This window comes from Sciurus vulgaris, assembly GCF_902686455.1.
Source record: "Sciurus vulgaris genome assembly, chromosome: 12".
Taxonomy (NCBI): Eukaryota; Metazoa; Chordata; class Mammalia; order Rodentia; family Sciuridae; genus Sciurus; species Sciurus vulgaris.
Genome location: NC_136473.1, coordinates 12401319 through 12425589, shown reverse-complemented (window position 1 = coordinate 12425589; position 24271 = coordinate 12401319). Strand labels below are relative to the sequence as shown.

At 36.9% G+C, this 24271-nt stretch overlaps 1 protein-coding gene across 1 annotated transcript in view; it reads left to right on the top strand.

The window, feature by feature from the left end:
• The window catches only part of LOC306642113 (aldo-keto reductase family 1 member C1-like), a 227436-nt gene that overhangs the window by 80190 nt on the left and 122975 nt on the right, over window positions 1-24271 (top strand). The gene's annotated exons all lie outside the window — the stretch shown is intronic.

Sequence of the window (24271 nt, the reverse complement as noted above, 5' to 3'; positions counted from 1 at the left end):
GGTCAATTATTTGCAAAAATGCTCCCACAGTAATTAGCAACTCTCAAAATCCAAACTCTTTCCTATGTGAATTTGCAACTTCTTTCACTAAGACAGAGGGTCTATTTCTCCACCTCCAAAATCTTACACGTATGCAATAATGTGTATTGGCCATTAGAACTTAGTGGAAACTGTGATGTGCCCATTCTCAGTCTAGGGAACAGAAGGCTCCGCAAGAACCGATTCAATATATGGGAACAGTGATATGTGATGAGCTCAAACATGGGTCATCAATTGATGCTTGTAGAGTTCTATGGAGGGAAACTTAGAAACTCCAGACAACAGAGCAAGCAGGACTGAAGCAGAGGGATCACACTGTTCTGCAGATGCATATGCAAGTTCATTACAAATACATGAGAAGTCAGTGAAGTTGGAAGACATTCAGTGAGTTCAGAGTGAGCCATGGCAAACAGCCAAACCAAAGAATCATGAAAGAAAAAAAAATGTTCTCTGTACTTACCTCAACATTGGGGATGGTCTTTTTTGCAACTGCTCTATGTAATGATTCAAAAAAGTTCAACCTTCTTGAAAATGAAAAGGTAAGCAAATAATTTAAATGTCAATTTATAAACGGAGCATTGACAATTGAAAATCTTTAAAAAGAAGAAATATGTAAATATTTTTATATATTAAGGATTTGGGGAAATGTAAAATAAAATCATAATGTGTAGATTAAAAATCACCCAATACAAATTTTTACTTCAGAAAATAAGAAAAACAAAATGATAAGCTCTCACTTGCACAGGGTTACACAATAATGACTGGCAATGATGAAAACCAAATCTCTCTGCTTCATGCAACCCTAATTCTATCTAACTAAACTACTTTCCCACTGTGGGGTAAAAGAACACTTCTACAAGCACCTGAAATCTTTGATGCAGAGGACATGCTGTGGATATTGACTTGGCACAAAAATGTTCTTATATGATTCAAAGAAGCACCCATGTGATGGATATTGTGTAAGAACCCCAATGCCCAGAGCTTCCTCTGTACCTGAATGAGGAGGGTATCCAGGACTGGTGTCTGCTTGTGCTTTTTTGCCAAGGCACCAAGAACTGGATCACCCAAGACAATTGGGGAGCTCTGATCAACTGTAGAAGGAAAGTCAGATGCCGAAGTCCTGAGATCAAGTTCGTTAGGAGGATTTTATTTATATCTCTTTGTTGGTAGGTGTAGCTTACTGGGGGGTTGAATCCAAAAGCATTTTACCACAGCGCCATATACCTAATCCTTTTTATTTTTATTATTGAGACAATATCTCACTATGTGTCCGAGGCTAGCCTCGGGTGTGCAGTCTTCCTGCATCAGCATTCTGAGTCAGAGGGATTACAGGCAAGCAACACTGAACCCACTTGCAAAAAATAAACTCAGGCCTCTTTGGACCAGTCTAAATATGGATCTCCAAATGCAGACCCCTGAAACAGCAGCATCAGTATCTTCTGGGATTTTTCTCAGAAATGAAATTTTCCCCTCTCCCAGGGTCAGTTGGTCTGGTCTTCTGAAATATGAGTTAAGTAGTTCAACAAAAATGGAATTTTAGTAAAACTCCCTGATGTTCTCATTACCACTGTTTGGCTCCTTGAGTTCCAAGAGCTCTATAAGTAACCAGAGCAATGTTTTTTGCAGAAGTTTTGCAGAAGTCCAAAAGATTTCCCTGGTTGTGATAGACTTGATATTCTACCTGCAGTGAAGAAGATAGAAGGCATTGGATTCTACTAAATGGGAATGCTAATATGATAACACAATGTAAAGTAAAAGAAACTGAATTTTTATAAAAGGGATTCAAAATGAACCGCAAATTGTGCCATAAATCACGAATTTGGTCAAAAACTAATGAGGACAAATTTGAAATACATTTGGTAGGTTCTGTACGTAACATTTGGGTAAATTTGTTCATAAAACATTTAAACCGGATTCCAGAACACAGGGAGCTTAGAATAATTCCCTCAAACATAATCTGCAAGAACAAGTTCAAATAACAACCAGCCAGTGTGGGCAAAAGTGACAGATGAAAATCTGCCTTCAGAGAGGCAAGAACTTGCAGAATGAAGACTTGGAAATCAGATGGAATCCTGCTATCAGTCAACACTCAAGAGGTGAATCTGGACAGGTCTCTGAAAAATTCCATAAAACTCCCAACTAAACTGAAAGGTGAGATGGGTCTGCCATTCCTCTCTTCTCTGTGAAGATTCACTCTCTCATTAGGGGAATTCACCTTTTTCCCTTTCTTATCCTTTCTAATAAACTCATTCCTTTAACTCTGAGCAAAATGTCTGAAATTTTTCTAGTGTGATGCAAAAGCCAGTAACTGAGGAACATTTTCTCTACCTTGGCTTCTCCTCAGGGGCTTGGTCTGCAAGAAGGAATTCAAATCTAAATCCTAACTGACTGAAAATGGGAATTTAAACCAAGTTAATTGATATAATAAGACAGTTTGGGGGGAAAATTCCTGGTTCAATATCATGTGGAGAAGTATTAGGTAAACATTATGTGTGAAATGACCAAGAACATCATGTGAACCTGAGTGGTATCTGGGAAGAGGGGAAGAACTCTAAAAGGTATTTCAGAAAAGCAATGTCAAATTTGAACACAGACTAGATTTACATGATGTAAGAAAATTATGAAAAACTTTAGATGTAATAATGGAAATGTGCTATGTGAGAGATCATGTTCATTCCTGGGATATCCCTGAGATGTCTAAAAGAGAATGGTCTAGACTACAATTAACTTTAAGGAGGTTTAGTAAAATATTACACATAGGTATGCTGATATAACCCCATAAATAAACATGTCACAGTAATCCCAAAAATCAATCACTCTAGATACAGGGTGGAAATACGGATGACCTGTATCATTCTCTCATCTTTTTTTGTATGTTTGAAAATTTCACATTAAGAATTTGGAGTAAAATTAATACTAAAATATTTTCAATTTTTAACATTTGTATTAGAAATTTTTAGAGCTCAATCACTGTATATTAATTCATTAATTTGATAAGCTGTGTTTCAACCAGAAACCCATTTCTTCATGACTGAAAATTGTCAAAAAGTAAGTTGAAGCACAGAACCATGCACAGAATAGATGGGATTATGGAGTAGATATCATATCACAAACCACAGAAGAAACTATGTGAGAGAGACTCACACCCAAGGCCAACTACATAATCAATTAAGGTGCCTGAATGTGGATTGCATCCACCATCACTAAAAACATACACACATGACTACCTCACAGTCATTTAACTTTTAAGCTCTGCTTACCCTTCCTGTTAACTGTTCCACTGCGTCCAGACAACTGAAAAAAAGAGAACACGAGGACTCAGGCACCCAACCTCCACACATACCCTGACTACTGATCTTCCCCTGTTTTCACTCTTTTTTGGCTCACTGCCCATTCTTGTGGACTTGCCTTCTTTCCTACGCATGATTCACTCCAAGAACATTCACCCATCCTGTCTCTGGTCCATCATTGGTCGAGTACATGTTCTCCTTGCCCATGAAGTCAAATGAACAACAACTCTCTTCCTTGATCAACTTTACAACTTTAAATCTTCAACTTTACCAGAGTCCTCCATAAATTGGGCATTAAGATCTGTTCCTCATTGTCACTAAGGATTCACCATTCAGAGATACAATGGATACTCCTCCATATCCTCCAGCACATTGATACTAAACTTAGACACTTTTGTTCCACAAAGGCAAATGTTCTGGGGGTGGAATGGACACCTGGAAGTTGTGCAGAAACAAGGAAATGAATAAGAGATGTTGATGACACTCGGGGGTCTCACCTGGTTGCAGACAGGCTTATACCTGAAGCCTAGTTTATTCTGGACCCTCTTCACCTGCCTGCACTTAAAATAGGAGGCCCCAAAAACTTGGCCAATCCTGCATCCTTACACTTCTCCATGGCCTTGGAGGAAGGAGTTTTGAAGAATCATTTCTGCAAACAAATGTGTCAATATAAATGCAAAATAGATCTTCTACAAGGAACACTGTCAAGAAATGACAAAAGAGCTGGCTAAATTGTTGTTGAAAAGAGAAAAATAGTAAGATTATACGGCAAGATATTGGGAGCCAGAAAAAAGAATTCCTGTGTCCTATTTAGAAGAGACAGAAACCAAAAAAATCTTTTATCACAATATTTTCAGTGACATAATATCAGAAAATTTCTCAAACCTAAAGAATAAAATGGAAAATCAAACACAGGAGGCTTAGAGGACCCCAAATATAGGAAATTACAACAGACCCGCACCAAGGCACACTATGAGAAAAATGACTAAAACACGGAATAAGGTGATATCATAAAGACCATGAGAGGGGGAAAAAAAGCAAATTATGTACAGGGGAAAACCAAGTTGAATCTCAACTGTTTTGCCAACCCAGACCCTCAAGTCTAGGAAGTCACGGAACAACATTTTTCAAGCTCTGAAAGATAATGGATGCCAACCAAGAATTTTATATCCAGAAAATTTGTTTCAGATTTGAATTTGAAATAAATACCTTCCATGATAAACAAAATTTAAAAGAGTTCACAATTAGATAGCTTGCATTATGAAATATTCTCAACACAATATTCCATGAGGATGAAGTGAAAAAAAAGGTAAAAACCAGCAAAGGGAGGAACTACGCTAAAGGAAAAATTAAAAAAACAAACTAAATCAAGTCAAAAGCCAGAAATAAACCAAAATGACTGGGAATACAAGTCATATTTCAGTAATGCTTTTGAATATTAATGAACTAAACTCATAAATTAAAAGACATAAACTTGCAGATTGGTTTAAAAAACAAGATCCAACAATATGCCATCCCCAAGAGACTCATGTCATGGGCAAAGACATCCACAGACTGAAGGTGAAAGAATGGTAAAAAATGTATCCCTCATATGGACTGTGTAAACAAGCAGGGGTTTCCATCCTCATATCAGATAAAGTGATCCCAAGCCCAAGTTAATGAGGAAGGACAAAGAATATAATTTCATTCTACTGAAGGTAATGATACAAAAGCAAGACATTCTAAATATTTATGCTCCAAACAATGCAGAATTTATGTATGTCAATCAAATCCTTCTCAGTTTCAAGAAAAAAATAGACCATAAAAAGATAATACTGGGTGACTTTAACACACCTCTCTCACTACCGGACAGATCTTCTAAACAAAAACTAAATAAAAAAACTATAGAACTAAATAATATGATCAATAATTTAGACTTAATGGATGTATATAGAATATTTCATCCAAGGACAAGTGAATAAACTTTTACCTCAGCAGCACATGGATCCTTTTCTAAAATAGACCATATCTTGTGCCACAAAGCAACTCTTAGAAAATAGAAAAAGGATGGAGATAATTAGCCCATGTTTATTAGATCATAATGATTGAATTTACAAATCAATGATAAAATAAAAAAGAGAAGCTACTCTAACACATGGAGACTAAATTATGCACTATTGAGTAATGAATAAGTAGGAGAAGAAATCAAGGATGAAATGAAAAAATTCTTAGAAGAAAATAAGAGTACCAATACAGCACACCAAAATCTCTGGGACACTGTGAAGGCACAGAGGAAAATTTATTGCATTGAGCTAATTTATTAAAAGAATAAAAAGTCAACAAATAAATGACCTAAAATTACATATCAAAGCCCTATAAAAAGAACCAATCAACAACAAAAATAGTAGGAGATAGAAAATAGTTAAAATCAGAGTTATAAAATCAATAAAATCGAACAAAAGAAACAACTGAAATAAATTGTCAAAAGAAAAAGTTGGTTCATTGAAAAAAGAATGTATAAAATTGATAAACTCTTAGCAACATTAACAATGAGAAAAAGAGAGAAAACCCAAATTACTAAAATATTTGTTGAAAAACAAAATATGACAAAAGAGACAAATTAAATACAGGCGGTAATCAGAAAAAGTATAAAAATTTATACTGAAATAAAATAGAAAATACTGAAGATATTGACAAACTTCTAGAGGCATGTGACCTAGCTAAAACGAATCTGGAGGGCATACACAATATAAACAGAATTATTTCAAGTAATGAAATAGAAAACACTATTAATAGTTTACCAATTAACAAAAGCCCAGGACCAGATGAATTATAGCCAAGTTCTAGAAGAACTTCAGAAAAAATTAACACCAATACTCCTTAAATTATTTCATGAAATAGAAAAGAAGGAAACCCTTACAAACTCATTCTATGAGGTTAATATCATACTGATAAATAGAAGACAAAAATACATCAAGGAAAGAAGAATCCAGACCAATATCTGTGATGAACATAGATGGAAAAATTCTCAACAACGTTCTGGCAACTTGCATACAAAAACATACACAAAAGATAGTGCACCACAATCAAGGAGGGTTCATCCCAGGGATGCTGGGTTGGTTCAACATATGGAACATATGGAAATCAATAAACATAGTTCATTATACCAATAGACCTAAAGACAAGAATTACAAGATCATCTTTATAGATGCAGAAAAAGCTTTTGACAAAATGCCACACCTCTTCATGTTCAAAACACTAGAAAATCTAGGAAGAGTGGGAAAGTATCTCAACATCATAAAAGCCATAATGCTAAATCCAAGGCCAACATTATCTAGAGGGAGAAAAATTGAAAGCATGCCCTCTAAAAACTGGAACAAGACAAGGATGCCCTCTTTCACCACTTCTATTCAATATCATCATTGAAAGTATAGCCAGAGTAATTAGAAGAAAGAAATTAAAGATATACAAACAGGTAAAGTAGAGCTTCAGATATCACTATTTGCCAATGATATAATTCTATATTTGGAAGATCCAAAATATTCCACCCAGAATCTTCTAGAACATGCAGAGGTTGGTCACAATCTCGAAGTTAGCCGGTGGGCGAGTCAGCCTGCCTGACCCCAACACCTGGTCTGTTGCCATAGCAGAGAGAGCCGACTGATGAGCCAGCTCCCTCAACCCCAAACAGAGGTTGGACACCTTAACTGAGAGACACTGCCTGACCCCCACACCAAGGTCAGACACCATTTCTGGCTGTCACCCTACTGCGCAAGGACACTGCAATTGCCTTGTGCTGACTCAGCGCACCCTCACTGGGACTCCCCAGCTTCTTTATAGGATGGTGCAGGAATTTTGAATTATTCCTGAGGGTGTGGCCATCATCAGTGGAAGGGCGGCTCCCTCTCTGAGATAACTACTGGAGACTGGAGGACCTTTGACAGGACCCAGGAGTCAACAAGAGGAGGTACTGAAAACTCAGGACCAACTCAGAGCCACTGGGTGAGTCTCTCCCACTGGGTAGGCTCCCCAGATGGGGATGCAGATCCGGACTACAGGGAACTTCGTGAAGTAGAGAGGCCAGTGAGTTTCCCACATTGGAGCCGTGAACCCCATTAACTGGGAACATTGCAGAGGAGGGCTACACAGCCAGAGGCTTCGACACACGGTAAGGCTCCCTGGCCCAGATGGTATTAAATAAAACTTATTCAATAAAATAATATCAGAAAATTTCCTCCCATTATGTGTCCTCATCCACTTATTAGCGATATCATTCGACCTTTGGTTTTTTTGAGATTGGCTTATCTCACTTAGCATGATATTCTCCAATTTCATCCATTTGCCTGCAAGTGTCATAATTTTATCATTCTTCATGGCTGAGTAATATTCCATTGTATATATATATATATATATATATATATATATCACAGTTTCTTTATCAATTCATCAATTGAAGGACATCTAGGTTGGTGCAACAATCTGGCTATTGTGAATTGAGCAGATGTGAACATTGATGTGGCTGTATCTCTGTAGTATGCTGATTTTAAGTCCTTTGGGGATAGGCCAAGGAGTGGGATAGCTGGGTCAAATGGTGGTTCCATTCCAAGTTTTCTAAGGAATCTCCACACTGCTTTCCAGAGTTGCTGCACTAATTTGCAGCCCCACCAGCAATGTATCAGTGTACCTTTCTCCCCACATCCTCACCAACACCTGTTGTTGCATGTATTCTTGATAATCGCCATTCTAATTTGGGTGAGATGGAATCTTAAGGTAGTTTTGATTTGCATTTCTCTTATTACTAGAGATGTTGAACATTTTCCCATATGTTTGTTGATTGCTTGTAGATCTTCTTCTGTGAAGTGTCTGTTCATTTCCTTAGCCCATTTGTAGATTGGATTATTTGTATTCTTGGTGTAGAGTTTTTTGAGTTCTTTATAGATTCTGGAGATTAGTGCTCTATCTGAAGTATGATTGACAAAAATTTTCTCCCACTCTGTAGGCTCTTTCTTCGCATTACTGATAGTTTCCTTTGCTGAGAGAAAGCTTTTCAGTTTGAATCTATCCCAGTTATTGATTCTTGCTTTTATTTCTTGTGCTATGGGATTCCTGTTGAGGAAGTCTGGTCCTAAGCGGACATGTTGAAGATCTGGACCTACTTTTTCTTCTATAATCTGCAGGGTCTCTGGTCTGATTCCAAGGTCCTTAATCCATTTTGAGTTTAGTTTCGTGTATGGTGAGAGATATGGGTTTAGTTTCATTGTGTTGCATATGGATTTCCAACTCTCCCAGCTCCATTTGTTGAAGAGGCTATCTTTTCTCCATTGCATATTTTTGGCTCCTTTGTCTAGTATGAGAAAATTGTATTTATTTGGGTTTGTGTCCTTGTCCTCTATTCTGTACCATTGATCTACCTGTCTATTTTGGTACCAATACCATGCCATTTTTGTTACTATTGCTTTGTAGTAGAGTTGAAGATCTGGTATTGCGATACCCCCTGCTTCGCTCTTTCTACTGAGGATTGCTTTAGCTATTCTGGGTTTTTTATTCTTCCAGATGAATTTCATAATTTCTTGCTCTGTTTCTGTAAGGTACGTCATTGGGATTTTAATTGGAAATGCACTGAATCTGTAGAGCACTTTTGGTAGTATGGCCATTTTGACAATATTAATTCTGCCTATTCAAGAACATGGGAGATCTTTCCATCTTCTAAGGTTTTCTTTAATTTCGTTCTTAGTGTTCTGTAGTCTCATTGTAGAGGTCTTTCACCACTTTTGTGAGATTGATTCCAAAGTATTTTATTTTTTTCAAGGCTATTGTGAATGGGGTAGTTTTCCTAATTATTCTTTCCCAAGATTCATTACTTATGTATAAAAATGCATTAGATTTATGTGCATTGATCTTATATCCCACTACTTTACTGAAATCACTTATGAGTTCTAAAAGTTTTCTGGTGGAAAGTCTTGGTTCCTCTACATATATACTCATATGATCAGCAAATAGGGATAGTTTGAGTTCTTCTTTTCCTATTCGTATCCCTTTAATTTCTTTGGTCTGCCTAATTGCTCTGGCTAGAGTTTCAAGGATGATATTGAATAGAAGTGGTGAAAGAGGGCATTCTTGCCTTCTTCCAGTTTTTAGGGGGAATGCTTTTAGTTTTTCCCCATTTAGAATGATATTAGCCATGGACATAGTGTAGATGGTCTTTACAATGTTAAGGAATGTTCCCACTATCCCTATTTTTTATAGCGTTTTGAGCATGAAGGGGTGCTGTATTTTATCGAATGCTTTTTCTGCATCTATTGAAATAATCTTGTGATTCTTGACTTTAAGTCTAAGGATATGGTGAATTACATTTATTGATTTCCTGATGTTGAACCAACCTTGCATCCCTGGGATGAAACCCACTTGATCATGGTGCACTATCTTTTTAATATATTTTTGTATGCGATTTGCTAAAATTTTATTGACAATTTTTGCGTCGATGTTCATTAAGGATACTGGTCTGAAATTTTCTTTCCTAAATGTGTCTCTGTCTGGTTTAGGTATCAGTGTGACATTGGCTTCATAGAATGAGTTTGGGAGGGTTCCCTCCTCTTCTATTTCATGGAATACTTTGAGAAGTATTGGAATGAGCTCTTCTTTAAAGGTTTTGTAGAACTCGGCTGAGAACCCATCTGGTCCCAGACTTTTCTTTGTTGGTAGGCTTGTGATGACTTCTATTTCATTACTTGAAATTGGTCTATTTAAATTGTTTATGTCCTCCTCGTTCAGTTTAGGCAATTTGTATGTCTCTAGAAACCTGTTGATGTCTTTGAAATTTTCTATTTTGTTGGAGTATGGATTTTCAAAATAGCTTCTAATTATGTTTTGTATTTCAGTCGTGTCTGTTGTGATATTTCCTTGTTCATTCTGAATTTTAGTGATTTGGGTTTTCTCTCGCCTTCTCTTTGTTAGTGTGGCTAAAGATTTATCAAGTTTGTTTATTTTTTGGAAGAACCAACTATTTATTTTGTCAATTTTTTTGTATTGTTTCTTTTGTTTCAATTTCATTGATTTCAGCTCTGAGTTTAACTATTTCCTGTCTTCTACTACTTTTGGTGCTGTTCTGTTCTTCTTTTTCTAGGGCTTTGAGCTGTAGTGTTAGGTCGTTTATTTGTTGAGTTTTACTTCTTTTATTAAATGCGCTCCATGAAATAAATTTTCTCTAAGTACTGCTTTCATAGTGTCCCAGAGATTTTGATATGATGTTTCCTTGTTCTCATTTACTTCTAAGAATTTTTTAATTTCCTTCCTAATATCTTCTGTTATCCATTCATCATATAATAGCATATTTATTCTCCAGGTTTTGGAGTAGTTTCTGTTTTTTACTCTTTCGTTTATTTCTAACTTTAATCCATTATGATCTGATAGAATACAAGGTAGTGTCTCTATCCTCTTGTATTTCCTAACATTACCTTTGTGGCATAATATATGGTCTATTTTAGAGAAGGATCCATGTGCTGCTGAGAAGAAAGTGTATTCGCTCTTGGTTGGATGGTATATTCTATAAATGTCTGTTAAGTCTAAATTTTTGATTGTGTTATTAAGATCTATGGTTTCTTTATTCAATTTTTGTTTGGAAGATCTGTCCAGTGGTGAGTAGGCATGTTAAAATCACCTAGTATTATTGTGTTGTGGTCTATTTGGTTTCTGAAATTGAGAAGGATTTGTTTGACATACATGAAGGAGCCACTGTTTGGGGGCATGGATGTTTATGCTTGTTATATCTTGCTGTTTTATGCTTCCCTTAAGCAGTATGAAATGTCCTTCTTCATCCCTTCTGACTAACTTTGGTGTGAAGTCCACATTATCTGAAATGAGGACGGATACTTCCGCTTTTTTGGTGGGTCCATATGCATGGTATGTTTTTCCCCCATCCTTTCAACTTTACTCTATGGGTATCTTTTTCTATGAGGTGAGTCTCTTTTAGGCAATATATTTTTGGATCTTTCTTTTTAATCCAGTCTACCAGTCTATGTCTTTTGATTGATGAATTCAGGCCATTAACATTCAGGGTTATTATAGAGATATGATTTGGTTTCCCGGTCATTTGGTTCATTTTTTAAATTTTATTTATTTATTTGTTTGACACAACTTGTTTCCTCCTTTATTTGACAATTCCTTTAGGATAATTCCTCCCTTTGCTGATTTGCGTCTTTGTTTTTCATCTCTGCCTCATGGAATATTTTGCTGAGAATGTTCTGTGATGCTGGCTTTCTTTTGTAAATTCTTTTAGCTTTTGTTTATCATGGAAGGATTTTATTTCATCGTCAAATTTGAAGGTAAGTTTTGCTGGGTATAAGATTCTTGGTTGGCATCCATTTTCTTTCAGGGCTTGAAAAATGTTGTTCCAGGCCCTTCTAGCTTTTAGGGTGTGGATTGAAAAATCTGCTGATATCCATATTGGTTTCCCCCTCAATGTAATTTGGTTCTTTTCTCTCACAGCCTTTAAAATTCTGTCTTTATTTTGTATGTGAGGTATTTTCATTATAATGTGCCTTGGTGTGGGTCTGTTGTAATTTTGTGTATTTGGAGTCCTATAAGCCTCTTGAACTTGATTTTCCATTTCATTCTTCAGATTTGGGAAATTTTCTGATATTATTTCATTGAATAGATTGTTCATTCCTTTGGTTTGTTTCTCTAAGCCTTCCCCATTCCCAATAATTCTTACATTTGGCCTTTTCATGATATCCCATAGTTCTTGTAGATTCTGTTCATAATTTCTTACCATCTTCTCTGTCTGGTCAACTTTCTTTCCAAGGTTAAATATTTTGTCTCCAATGTCTGAGGTTCTGTCTTCCAGGTGTTCTATCCTATTGGATATGCTTTCTATGGAGTTTTTAATTTGGCTTATTGTTTCCTTCATTTCAAGGATTTCTGTTTGGGTTTTTTTTCAATATCTCTAATTCTTTATGGAAATGATCTTTTGTTTCCTGTATTTGCTCTTTTAATTGTCGATTGGTGCGATCATTCAATGCCTGCATTTGCTCTTTCATCTCATCATTCAGTGCCTGCATTTGCTCTTTCATCTCATCGTTTGCTTCTCTGATCATTTTAATTATGTACATTCTGAACTCCTTTTCTGTCATTTCTTCTGCCATGCTGTCATTGGGTTTTATAGATGTAACATCTAGATTTGTTTGGGGCATTTTCTTCCATTGTTTTCTCATATTGTTCAGGTATCAGTGGACCATTGAGAAACTGCAGATTTCCTCTATTGACTCATAATGTCCCTGAAGATTTCTATATATATCCCCTCTTAGCCTTCAGTGAGCTGATGTCTTGGAGGAAGTTGATAGTGCGGTGCTCCCCAAGGAAGCTTCCTCTCTAGGGGTGGTGGCCTTCAGGTGGCGTATATTCCCTGCTAGTGGGCAGAGGTGCCTCCACTTGTTGACCAATGGTCATCCAAAGGGGAACTAGGCTGCGGGCTGAGGCAAGGCCTGTTTGGGCCTGTGTCTCTGGTTTTACTGTACTTCTGGGATACCCTCACCCGGCAGAGAAGACTCACGCAGTGGGGAGGTCTCGCTGGTCAGTTCCCCTCCTAGAGGTTCCCCTCAATCTACAACTACTGCCTGGGCTGGGCTGCCTTCCTCTGCAATGTTCCCAGGGGCCAGGACCTACCTCCTGGGCCTGGGAGCCTCACCCTTCACAGACGAGGCTCCTTAGGCTGCCTCTCCTCAGAGAATCTGCCCGCAGTCCCAGAACCATCGCTCTGCCCCTAAGGGTGTCTCTGTGTGGCTCTTCCACCAAGAAGCCTCCTATGTCCTTGGACCCTGCTCTGCACCTAATCTCCTGGCTATGCATCCCCTCCTCTGAGCAGCTACCCGGATCCCTGTACAATCGCTCTGAGTCACAGCGACCTGCCGCATGCCTCTTCCTCTGGACAGCCACCCGGTGTTCTGGTGCGTCACTAGAAGTGCAAGCAACTCACTGCTTGCCTCCTCCTCCCGCCAACTGCCTGTAGCCCTGGGCAGTCACTCCGAGTCCAAGTGACCTGCCCCATTCCTCGTCCTCCTCTGAGTAGCCCCCCGGGTGTTCAGGAGTGGTCACTCTGAGTCGCTCTGATTCCAAGCGACCTGCTGCATGCCTCCTCTGAGCAGCTTCCCGGAGCTCTGCTGCGGCAGTCCGAGATCAAGCGATCCACCATGCTCCTCCTCTGGGCAGCCCCACCGGTGTTCAGGAGCAGTTGCTTTGAGTCCAAACAACTCACCACTAGCCTCCTCTTCTGAGCAGCCACCTAGAACTCTGATGCAGTCAGTCACTCCGAGTCCAAGTGACCCGCCACGCTCCTCCTCCTCCTCCTCCTCCGGGCAGGCCCCGGTGTTCAGGAGTGGTTGCTCTGAGTCCAAACAGCTCTCCTCGCAGCTCCTCCTCTGAGCCACTGCCCGGAACCACAGTGGTTGCTCCGAGTCCAAGCGCTGTGCTGAGCGGCCTCCTCTATGATGCTCCCAGTTGTCCCACTTCACTGCTCCAGTTGCGGGAGGGATGTCTCGCTGGGCAGCTCTACTTCACAAAGTTCCCTGCATTCTGGGACTACTGCCCCATCCGGGATGCCTCCCCAATGGGAGAGACTCACTCGGCTGCTTTGAGTTGGTCCCAAGTCTCTCAATATCTCCTCTTTTGAATCCTGAGTCCTGGAGCAACATGAAATGCAGCCACCTGTAGTCTGCCATCTTGAAACCTTATTTGTTGACTGTCAATTTATGTATTGCCCATTTAAATAGATTATTTATCTTTTCTTTTTCAAGTAGGAGTACTTTTATGGACCATTACTTAGGATAGATGCAAAACAAACCACTCCCAATATTGAGGTCAATACAAAAGCTTTTTTAATTTCATTATTCTTTGATTTGACTGTTTTCTTTGGCCCATCCTGAGCTTAGTGAATGTCTTCCAGCTGCACTGGCTTTTCATGTATTTGTAATGAACTCTTCTATGCAACTGGAGAACTGTGTGGTCTCCCTGCTTCAGTCCTGCTTGCTCTCTTGTCTGGGGTGCCTGAGATCTTGTCCACAGAACTTCACATTCACCCGTTGATGACCCAGGCTTCACCTCATCACAGAGCATTGTCCCCAGGCAGTGAATGGATCCCTGCAGAACTTTCTCATGCCTCTGCTCAGAATGGGAACATCACTGCTTCTGCCAAGTTCTAATGAGCAATGCAAGACTCAAGAGGTGGGGAATAGACACTGTCTCTCTGAAAGAGCCTACAAATTAATATAGGAAAGGGTTTGGAGAATTGAAGGTATAAATTAATTGGTGGCAGGGGAGAATTTTTGCAAACAGTTGACCATATTTGTATATTCTACATATTGTTTTTCAGATTTGGATGTATTTGTTGAAATATGTTCTCTCAGTCTCTACTAGTGCTTTCATTCTTCTTTCGGTATATTTTCGTGAACAAAGTTCCTTCTCTTATTGTTGTCTTCATGCCTTTACTTTGTGGTTGATGAGTGTCAAGTATTTTTCTTATATTGAAAACTTGACAGTATTCTATTACATTAATTCACAAAAGTGTTACAGTCTTTAATTACAAATTTAATTAAGTTGCATTTTTTTACATTATATGAAATAAGAATGGAAATACAAGCATAATTTTTAAATGAGTACCTAAACTTCCCAAAAACAGGAATTACATTTCTGGCTACCTTTATCTCATCAGTTGTCTTATTTGCTGTTTCCCATTGACTTCATTATGTTGGTAAATCAGTCTTTCTGACCAAAATCATGAAGCATTTCTTAAAAATCTTTCTTCATTTAAAAATACCTTGGCTATTCTACATTGAGCTATTTTAATGAATTCAAAATCACTTGATAAATCCCTACACAGTTTATCTCTGCTTGATATTGCATTGCAATTTTCAATGAATTTGGAAAAAAGTACTATTTGAAATATTTAAGATTCAAATCCATGATTATGATAGGAGTTTCCTATATTTAGTATTTTAACATATTGCAGTTAAATGATTTTTGAAGGCAATTGTATAATTTTGTTAGATTTATTCATACAGGAGTGATAATTTTGATAATCTTAAATAACATATCCCTTTTCATTTTGAAAATTTCCAAATGTTTAGAACAGTTCAAAGGGTATGCAGTGAATTCTATTTATCTAACTCATCAATTTTTACATTACCAATATTTCACTTCCTCACCTTTTTCTAAGGGAATTACTAAGGATTTAAGTATTCATTTGTTTTGGTATGTTATCAATTCATGAAAATTGTTTCTATGCTTAAAATGTCATAAGTTTAGACATGGACATTCTCCTCCAGTCAGTTCTTTTGTCCTTTGAGCAGGATATAATTAGTACTTTAATAATTACTGACTGATAAATGTTGAACAAAAATCATTTTGGGAGTTTTAAATGTCCACTTATGGGATATAGAAATCAATTAATTTAATTATTTAATTATTTAAAATTTTTCAAAATGTGCCCTCGATTTTTCAGGGTCATAATGTACACGACATGGTGGTTTTTGAATAACATTAGCTTTATTTTCTTATGGCTAGTGTTTGAGATTTCTTTTCATCTTCAGTTGGTACAGTTTCAATACATTATATGTGAGAAGTGATTTATTTTAAATTTTCACCTGATATTTATTGACCATTTCCATGTTTTGCTTGATGTCTTTAATAAATTTTGAAAACTTCTCAGATATTTCCAATGTTTCTGAAACAATCTGATATTATTGAATTTTCAGGATTGGCAATATGCACTCTAAATATGCTAAAATTTTTCTACTTGTGTGATAGATTTTTGATTTCAGATTGACTGCAGAAGACATGAAAGACTTAAATGACCTGAAGAGAAATTTTTAACATCTCACCCTACAGCCAAAGTAACTTTGGCAGATATGTGGTCTTTGTTTAGTTTCAACTCTACCCCTCCCCCCCGGAGCAGTGAACTCGGACAACTGCAGCATCGTAGAGGAGACCGCTCAGCACAGAGCTTGGACTCGGAGCAACCACTGTGGCTCTGGGCAGCGGCCTAGAGGAGGAGCTGCAAGGAGAGCTGTCTGGACTCAGAGCAACCGCTCCTGAACACCGGGGACTGCCTGGAGGAGGAGGAGGAGGAGTGCGGTGGGTCATTGGGACTTGGAGTGATTGTACGGGGCTCCAGGTAGCTGCTCAGAGGAGGGGCCGCATAGCCAGGCGATTAGGTGCAGAGCAAGGTCCAAGGACCTAGGAGGCTTCTTGGTGGAAGAACCACACAGAGACACCCTTAGGGGCAGAGCAAAGGTTGTTCAACATCTGGAAATCAATAAATGTAATTTACCATATCAATAGACTTAAAGTCAAGAATCACATGATTATTTCAATAAATGCAGAAAAAGCATTTGATAAAATACAGCATCCCTTCATGCTCAAAACACTAGAAAAAATTGGGATACTGGGAACATTCCTTAACATTGTAAAGGCCATTTATGCTAAGCCCATGGCTAATATCATTCTAAATGGTGAAAAACTGAAAGCATTCACCCTAAAAACTGGAAGAAGGCAGGGAAGCCCTCTTTCACCACTTCTATTCAATATGGTCCTTGAAACTCTAGACAGAACAATTAGGCAGACCAAAGAAATTAAAGGAATACGAATAGGAAAAGAAGAACTCAAACTATCCCTATTTGCTGATCATATGATTATATACTTAGAGGAACCAGGACTATCCACCAGAAAACTTTTAGAACTCATAAGTGATTTCGGTAAAGTAGTGGGATATAAAATCAATGCAAATAAATACAATGCATTTTTATACATAAGTGATGAATCTTTGGAAACAATAATTAGGAAAACTACCCCATTCACAATAGCATCGAAAAAAATAAAATACTTGGGAATCAATCTCACAAAAGAGGTGAAAGACCTCTACAATGAGAACTACAGAACACTAAGAACGAAATTAAAGAAAACCTTAGAAGATGGAAAGATTTCCCATGTTCTTGAATAGTAAGAATTAATATTGTCAAAATGGCCATACTACCAAAAGTGCTGTACATATTCAATGCAATTCCAATTAAAATCCCAATGACCTACCTTACAGAAATAGAGCAAGCAATTTTGAAATTCATCTGTAAGAATAAAAAACCCAGATTAGCTAAAGTAATCCTCAGTAGAAAGAGCGAAGCAGGAGGTATCACAATACCAGATCTTCACCTTTACTACAAAGCAACAGTAACAAAAATGGCATGGTATTGGTACCAATATCGACAGGTAGATCAATGGTACAGAATAGAGGACAAGGACACAAACCCAAATAAATAAAATTTTCTCATACTAGACAAAGGAGCCAAACATATGCAATGGAGAAAAGATAGCCTCTTCAACAAATGGTGCTGGGAGAGTTGGAAATCCATATGCAACACAATGAAACTAAACCCATATCTCTCACCATACACGAAACTAAACTCAAAATGGATTAAGGACCTTGGAATCAGACCAGTGACCATAAGATTATAGAAGAAAAAGTAGGTCCAGAACTTCAACATGTCGCCTTAGGACCAGACTTCCTCAACAGGACTCCCATAGCACAAGAGATAAAAGCAAGAATCAATAACTGGGATAGATTCAAACTACATAACATTCTCTCAGCAAAGGAAACTATTAGCAATACGAAGAGAGAACCTACAGAGTGGAAGAAAATTTTTGTCAATCATACTTCAGATAGAGCACTAATCTCCAGAATCTATAAAGAACTCAAAAAACTCTATACCAAGAATACAAATAACACAATCAACAAATGGACTTAGGAAATGAACAAAAACTTCACAGAAGAAGATCTACAAGCAATCAACAAATATATGGGAAAATGTTCAGCATCTCTAGTAATAAGAGAAATACAAATCAAAACTACCCTAAGATTCCATCTCACCCCAATTAGAATGGCGATTATCAAGAATACAAGTAACAACAGGTGTTGGCAAGGATGTGGGGAGAAAGGTACACTCATACATTGCTGGTGGGGCTGCAAATTAGTGCAGCCACTCTGGAAAGCAGTGTGGAGATTCCTTAGAAAACTTGGAATGGAACCACCATTTGACCCAGCTATCCCACTCCTTGGCCTATCCCCAAAAGACTTAAAATCAGCATACTACAGAGATACAGCCACATCAATGTTCGTAGCTGCTCAATTCAGAATAGCCAGATTGTGGAAAGAACCTAGATGTCCTTCAATTGATGAATGGATAAAGAAACTGTGGTATATATATACAATTGAATATTACTCAGCTATAAAGAATGATAAAATTATGGCATTTGCTGGCAAATGGATGAAATTGGAGAATATCATGCTAAGTGAGATAAGCCATTCTCAAAAAAACCATCTTATCGCTAATAAGTGGATGAGGACACATAATGGGGGGAGGGAGGCGTTAGTGTTAGGTTTAGAGTTAGGGTTAGGGAGTGGGGCAAGAATGGAGGAAGGAAGGACTGTATAGAGGGAAAAGAGGGGTGGGAGAGGTGGGGGGAAGGGAAAAAATAACAGAATGAATCAAACAACAATACCCTATGTAAATTTATGATTGCACAAATGGTATGCCTTTACGCCATGCACAAACAGAGAAACAACATGTATCCCAATTGTTTACAATAAAAAATAAATAAATTCATTTTTATTGCACACAAATGGGATACATCTTGTTTCTCTGTTTTTACATGAAGTAGAGTCATAATGTTTTTGTAATCATACATTTACCTAGGGATATAATTTTTGATTCATTGTGTAATTTCCCTCCCACCCCTCCCACCCCTCTTATCCCTCTATACAGTCACTACTTCCTCCATTCTTGCCCCCTCCCACACCTTTTTATGTGTAATCATTTGCGTATGTGAGATCATTTTCCTTTAATTTTTTGAGATTGACTTATGATTCTATAAGAGTAGATACCAAAATTCAGGCTTTTTTCAACATTGCTGCAGCTTGTGCACATACCATGATCAACCCTTAGAAACCAAAGGTACTTATTCCTCCAGGTGAATTTAGCAGTTTTCAAAGATTCTTTATGCTCTTACATGTAGACAAAATGCAGTGAGGGCAGGAGATTCAAAAAGAAACATTATCTTCAGTGTTTACTTTTGTTGGATACCACATGGCCAAAAGTCTCATAAAAATATCATATTGGCTTAAGCTGATAGACAGCTTTATTGCCATAACAAAAATCTCAGAGAACAAATGAGCTCTGGATATTATCCACACAAGTGTAAAAATTCTCCCATCTGCTCCTGGCTCTTCTCTCTTCTGTTTGCTGACAAAAGTTTCAGACTGGGAGAAGAGCACCCAGCACAGCAGCACAATACCCAGTTTAGGATGAAGAGACAACTCTGTTAAAATAACTTTCATAGAACAGATGGGTAAGTGCAGAGAAGCCCCCAACAAAATCCTTCTTATGTGGAATTTACTATTACTGGGTCAAATCCCCTTTTACATGGTGATAACATGAAATGCCAATAAAATTAACCTGAGTGACCCAAAGAAATAATCTGGAAGAAAAGGGATGTTGAGAAGACAACAATCCCAGTAACTGAGGTCATAATAAAAAATCAATTATTTCTTTAGATTTGAGGATTCTAGTTTTGCCTAGACCTTGACCTGCTTGTCAAACTTAAAACCTTGTAACATCTCCAATTTTATTTCAAGTCTAATGAGTATGAGTGTTTGGGATTCAGACTCATTTTAAGAGAATGGGTCCTTATGAAGAGAAGAGTGGTAAGTTCTCCCTAGTGTCAAGTTTATTCCAGATAGTTGGTACAAACACACTAAGTGAAAATGACAGGCCTCACCCAGCAGCAGGTCTGTTATACGAGAAATGTAGAGAAAGTGAGAGGAGTCTGACAAGTTTTCACTTACTCTATTATTTAATGCAATGTGTATACATCAGCTTTAATGGGAACTTGACAGAGGAAAGAAGAGAGACCAGATGATTGCAACCCGGATGGATCAGGAATTTGATAGATGGAGATGTAGTAGAAGCAACAGAGCAAGAGACACGCTTAGCATGGAATAAAGTTAAAATTTCATCTCAGTTACCTCAAGCATACTGTAGGTATGAGTAGAAATTCTTAGAAGTTGAAATTTCCAACAACTGAAGGCTTCAGTTATGTGCATGAAGAATGACAGGTGATATCCACATATCTTGGACTAAAATTTAAACTAAGAGAATGAAAGGAGTGTAATAAGAATCAGGTAAGGTAAGAGTCTCAAGATGATAGCAGCCTTAGAAGACCACATTTATGTCTTATCCAAAAGCAGAACTTTCTCAAATGAAGTACCTAGTACTATGTTTTCCCATAATACATATATATGATATCAATATCACTAATAGGATTATTAGGAAAATAAGTGCTATTTCCCTCCAGTTAGTGACCTGAATCAATTTCCTCAAATTTTAAACCATGTTGAGTTGAATTTCCTTTTTCTGAACAGCTGAAGGCATCAGAACCTAGCATTTTTTAGTATTGCAATGGTCAGCACTTTATGCAACATGAAAAACAGTTTTTATTGGTTTTTGCCACTGATCTGCATAATGTCACATTGTTCTTACCTAGCCTTTATAAATTTAATATTTTCTTATTGTCAGATAGTTAAGGTTCTGACAGAAAATTTACACAGCTTGCAGAATAAGAAAAAGGTGTGCTGAACACCAGACTTTTCTCCAGCCTAGTTACAACATGACACCTGTCCTTATCATTTCAGCAAACTGGGACAAACCTCTCTTATACACTTTTTTCCATACTCCAACTAAGACTTGAAAGCATAAGGTAGAAGTCATCTGTTTTCCACCAGAAGCCCTTACTAAACAAATGGGCTGATCATCCTCGATGTGCACAGCAGGCCAAACTCAACAGAGAGACAATTTGGGAAGTATTTGTCTCAGTGGAAACACAAACTGGTCGCCTCAGGGCCTACCCAAGTTCTTTAATATTTGAGATGGTTTATTTCTCTCCTAATTTATGCCAAACATTATCAAAGTTTCATCAGTCTCAGTATAATTGCATATAAGAATTATACAGGCTTACATCTTATATGAATTTATGTATGCAGATTTATGTGTGAAATATAGGAATAATTCTTATCTCTCAGATTTAATAACACAGTGGTTCTTTCTAGGATATAGTAAAATTTCCTTCAGGGGAGAATTGGTTGGATATATTTTAGACACAGAAGTTCTCTTTAGAATTTATCATTTGAGAATCCGAGATATTTATGAATGAATACAAACTCCTTATATGATATGAATGTTTATATACGGGCATAAGATTTTATTTCTGTTGAAATCTCATAATTTCTCTTTTTCTATGCTTTAAATTGGTTTTTTATTTCTCAATAAACCCCAAGACTCTTTAGAGAAGCTGAGGTCAGCATGGAAGGTGGTTGAGGTTGTTGACTAGTGAGGTGTGTTGGATGTGGAGCAAAGATATTCTGCCCTACGTACAGGAGAGTCTTGGGCACATGTTACCATGTCCATGTAGACCTCTGATGCAGGATCAGAGCACACAAATATTCTGATCTCTGAGTGAAGAGACATGGAGAAAATGTGCAGGAATTGCAACTCAGGTAAAGTCAGGAGATACCATAATCCTAATTTGCAATTCCTGGAAGGGGACAGGGAGAATTTCAGTAGTAAATGAACGAAGAGTGAAGACTGTGAGCTCTCAGTGAGGTTTGTAGCACTGAGCAAAAGCAGTTTGAAGGTTTTGAGAGAGAGTTTACTGGGTGGGTTATCTGCTAGGAAATTCCTTTCTTTTTCAATTTCAAGGTCAGAGCTTTTCACCTTTTTTACAAGTAAACACTTTTCTTAGATTACAAAAGTGAAACATTAATTATGGAAGTTTCAGCCATCACTGAGGCCCACTTTTCAGAAAGACCATAGGGTTCAATAGTATCTTTTGAGATACATGTCTAGATCTCTCACTGATCTATCCTTCACTAAGCAGTGTGACGTAGAACTATTTTTAGTTCACACTTGTCAGGGTTACACAATTGTCAGTAATGGACATTTTCATTACAAAGCAAAAGAGAACATTCAGAAAATATACTGCCAATGAGAAAGTTATAAAGTCTATTTTGTTTTCAATTTTAACCTTTGATTCTTCATCAAAATTTGAAATGTGCCCAACAGTTCTTTGAACTTTTCTGTGTGCGCTTGTCTGTGAGGTAAGACGGTTCATTTTATCAAATAATGTGTGATTGTGAAAGGGCTTAATTTAACAAAATCTAAACCACAGGAAAATAGGATCTGTGTGAAAGGTAGAGCATTTCAGTTTATGCAAGTAAACACTTTTTCAAATAGTAAAAATGACAAAAAAGTCTAGGGGTGATTTTAAAGCAAGTACTGGATTACTCCTCATTTCACTATGCAGAAAGAATGACTACTTAGAGTTTGTAGAATTTCCTACATGCATGGTAACATGCATCATTTATGAACATATTGTGTTGGTGATTCCCTTCCCGTTTAACCCAATTAAAACTTTTATCCTCTATTAATAATGTAATAAATGTTATTAATAAACATTTATGTTTGAATCTTAATCATATTATATATTCCATTCCATCAGTTTATCAACCTTCACACAACTCTACTCAAATCATAATCATTTAAGATTTTTTCAGCTTTTAACAAGGTAATAAGTTATATAAAATGTCTTAATCTTGCGTCTTACATATTGATAATTTTATGATAGTTATCTAACATGTGAGAGGCATAATAATAAAAAGTTTAGCCTCTGTTTACCTTCTACAAACTGACTTCCCCAGGTATGATCATTTGTCTTCCACTTATCAGAATGTCACAGTGAATGCAATTTTTACTGCGCATTGGTCAGACTTGAATCCTCTTGGGCATTGGTAGCCAAATTATGAAAAATGTATTACCAATGGGAAATTTAAATGTTTAACTTTTGTTCATTTTAACATTTGATTATTTTTCAGAGACTCCAAACAATGGTCCATAATCTTTTCTAAAAAATCATGTTTGTGAGAATGGTGTATGATACTTCATTTCTTCTAATATATGACCAAGAAGGTGCTCATCATAAGCAAAAAAAAAAAAAAAAAAAAAAAAAAAAAGGGTACAAAAAACAAAGAAAATGCGAAAACTTCTTTAGCAATCACTGGTAAACCAAACTTTCAGAAAATTCATAAGGCTTCTGTTGCATCTTCCAAAATATTTTCCAAGAGCTTCCATTAATTTATCCTTCACTGAGCAACATGATGTAGCACTTTTTTTGGTGCATATTTCTCAGGACTTCACACTCATCAACTATGGACATTTTTGTTACTCAGCAACATAAGAAGATTTGTTAAATATTTTGCCAATGAGAAAGTTAAAAAGGCTAATTTTTTTTGCCATTTTAACCTTTGATGCTGTTTTTGTGTCAGAGTCTAAATGTTCAACCATTCTTTTAAATTCTGTGTTTTTGTGTGTGGCATAAGATAGTTCATTTTAACAAATAATATGTGATCGAGAAGGGATTTGTCTTAAAATCTAAGCCATAAGAAAATAGAATCTGCATACGAATCAGAACTCCTTCATTTATATAAGTAAGTACTTTTTTGAAATAATGGAAGTGACAAAAAAAATTCTAGTTGATTTAAAAGTTTGTCAGAGAATCACTATTCAGAGAGAATTAGTAATTATAATTTGTTGTCTTTCCTTTTTTATCACGAATCTTTTACAAATATACTATGTTGGCGGTTATAATACATTCCCTTCTCTTTTCACTTAATTAAAAGCCCCTATTCCTATATTTAATAAACCTTTTTTAATAAACATTTATATTTGACTTTGAATTGTTTCAAATATTCCATTTCATCAGTGCATAAAATTACCAGTACACAGCTATGTTAAATTCATAATATTTTAAGATTTTCCATTTTTTTTACTGATAATGTTGAACAAGGTTATAAATAATATGAAATGTCTTAATTT